Genomic DNA, 2,293 nt, shown 5'->3' on the forward strand with positions numbered 1-2,293 from the left:
CGGTTTTGATTGAATATTAACGGAAAATTAAGACAGTGTAAAACAATTTTTTTTTTCCTCTTGCCTTTTACAGAAAAAAATTATAAAGAGAGAGAGAGAGCCCCCTTTTTTTATTTCCGATCTAATGGAATCTGTCAGTGGAATGAACTCTTTCATCTCGTCCTTTGATTAATAAGATATATATACGGAAAATATAAGAATGAAATTTAAATATTCTCCTCTGCTAAAGGATATGCGCTATTCGATTATACAGCGATTTCAGTGATATTCCAGGAATATATATATATATATATATATATATATATATATATATATATATATATATATATATATATATATATATATATATATGTATATATATATATATATATATATATATATATATATATATATATATATATATATATATATATATATATATATATATATATATATATATATAGATAGTATTACAGTATACACGAACGCACATATCTATATATGTATATATGCATGATTTCCCTTGCATCCCTACGTAGTGTTCATCATTAAAGGATGTGATTAAAGCACAATTATCTTACCTTAGTGATGAGAAGATCGAACAACGCTGACATTGGCCATATCTGCAAAGTATTAAAATATGAAATGAATAATTTGATTTTTTGTTCTTTCAACAATTGTCCTGAAATAAAGACTTGTGCTAGTCGTCAAGTGGTTGTGTTATGAGAGAGAGAGAGAGAGAGAGAGAGAGAGAGAGAGAGAGAGAGAGAGAGAGAGAGAAAACCAAGTCGGTTTCGAAAATCCTTCATCGCCTACTTAATGGTTTGCCCGTACCAAAATGAGAGAGAGAGAGAGAGAGAGAGAGAGAGAGAGAGAGAGAGAGAGAGAGAGAGAGAGAGAGAGAAGCTGGTTCCGAAAATCCAGGAAGCTAGCAAAGATACAATTCTTCAGTATTTCTCTCTCTCTCTCTCTCTCTCTCTCTCTCTCTCTCTCTCTCTCTCTCCCCAGTATCTTAGTACCGGCGTGCCATCCGCAGACAATAATGGAAATAAAATGTCTAAAAAAAAAAAAAACTCAGGTAAACATGAAGTAGAGAATATTGCAAAATAAAAACAAATAAAAATGGGCTAAGATAAAACTTCAATTTGAAAAAAAAAATTAAATGGGAAAAAATAAAGGAGAAAAGAAATTGGCCTAGAGCACTGTGAGGGTAGGCACTCTACTACATTATTCAAAATGCAAACTCCTTAATTTTTCTTCAGTTTCTGTGGTCGCATTTTCCACTTTTTTTTTAGCTATTATTTTCTGGATCGATTTCGTTATTCCTCACTAACTGATAAATAAGGGTTTTTGTTCAGTTCTTTTCTATTTACCCCGTTTATTGTATCTATTTTTAGTGAAAAATTCTGAATGATTATAGGTTTGGAACTAACAGTTGATGACCACAAAGAGTTTTTCACTAACTGCGTGAAATACAGGTTTAGTAATGACATACCTATCAATCAATCAATGAAAAACTCTTCGTGACTATTAGCTATTATCACTAGGCTTATTTCCAGTCATCCCCACTTAACCACTCATTTTTACCAAGTTATCCATAAAATTATCCGTTTTCACGCCGCATCTTTTAAAAACAAGGATCCATTTTCATTTAACTGTTCTTGCACCCATCCGTTTTCATTCAGGAGTTTCAGGGCAATCATCTAAAAGCTTGAAAATTATTGTCCACTTTCGTACCAGGACGCTTTGGAGTGGGGTGGGGTGCGGCGGAGGGGGTGGGGTGAGGAACCCAGCGCAATTCAGTGCCGGTCCCAAGCCCGGGCAAACAGGGAGGGTTGCAGTCAGGAAGGGCATTATGGTATAATCTGTTTAAAGACAGGAACAACTGGAGAAGGCTCATTAACAATAGCAATAAATTTAAAACAGAAAACAACTGGAGAAGGCTCATTAAAAACAGCAATAAATTTAAAACAGAAAACAACTGGAGAAGGCTCATTAAAAACAGCAATAAATTTAACAGAAAACAACTGGAGAAGGCTCATTAAAAACAGCAATAAATTTAAAACAGAAAACAACTGGAGAAGGCTCATTAAAAACAGCACTAAATTTAAAACAGAAAACAACTGGAGAAGGCTCATTAAAAACAGCAACTAAATTTAAATAGAAAACAACTGGAGAAGGCTCATTAAAAACAGCAATAAATTTAATAGAAAACAACTAAGGCTTTAAAAACAGCACTAAATTTAAAACAAAACAACTGGAGAAGGCTCATTAAAACAGCAATAAATAAAGGCTCATTAAAAACAGCAATAAA

General features: G+C 32.9%; 1 long non-coding RNA gene across 2 annotated transcripts in view; it reads right to left on the reverse strand.

Annotated features, from left to right (window-relative positions):
* Window positions 1-553: 553 nt before the first annotated feature.
* The window catches only part of LOC136826453 (uncharacterized), an 827,604-nt gene continuing 825,864 nt past the window's right edge, over window positions 554-2,293 (reverse strand). For both annotated transcript variants that reach the window (XR_010849612.1, XR_010849611.1), the window contains one exon: window positions 554-602. This is a non-coding gene — a long non-coding RNA (uncharacterized lncRNA). The remainder of the gene's footprint in view (window positions 603-2,293) is intronic.

This window comes from Macrobrachium rosenbergii, chromosome 41 (assembly GCF_040412425.1).
Source record: "Macrobrachium rosenbergii isolate ZJJX-2024 chromosome 41, ASM4041242v1, whole genome shotgun sequence".
Taxonomy (NCBI): Eukaryota; Metazoa; Arthropoda; class Malacostraca; order Decapoda; family Palaemonidae; genus Macrobrachium; species Macrobrachium rosenbergii.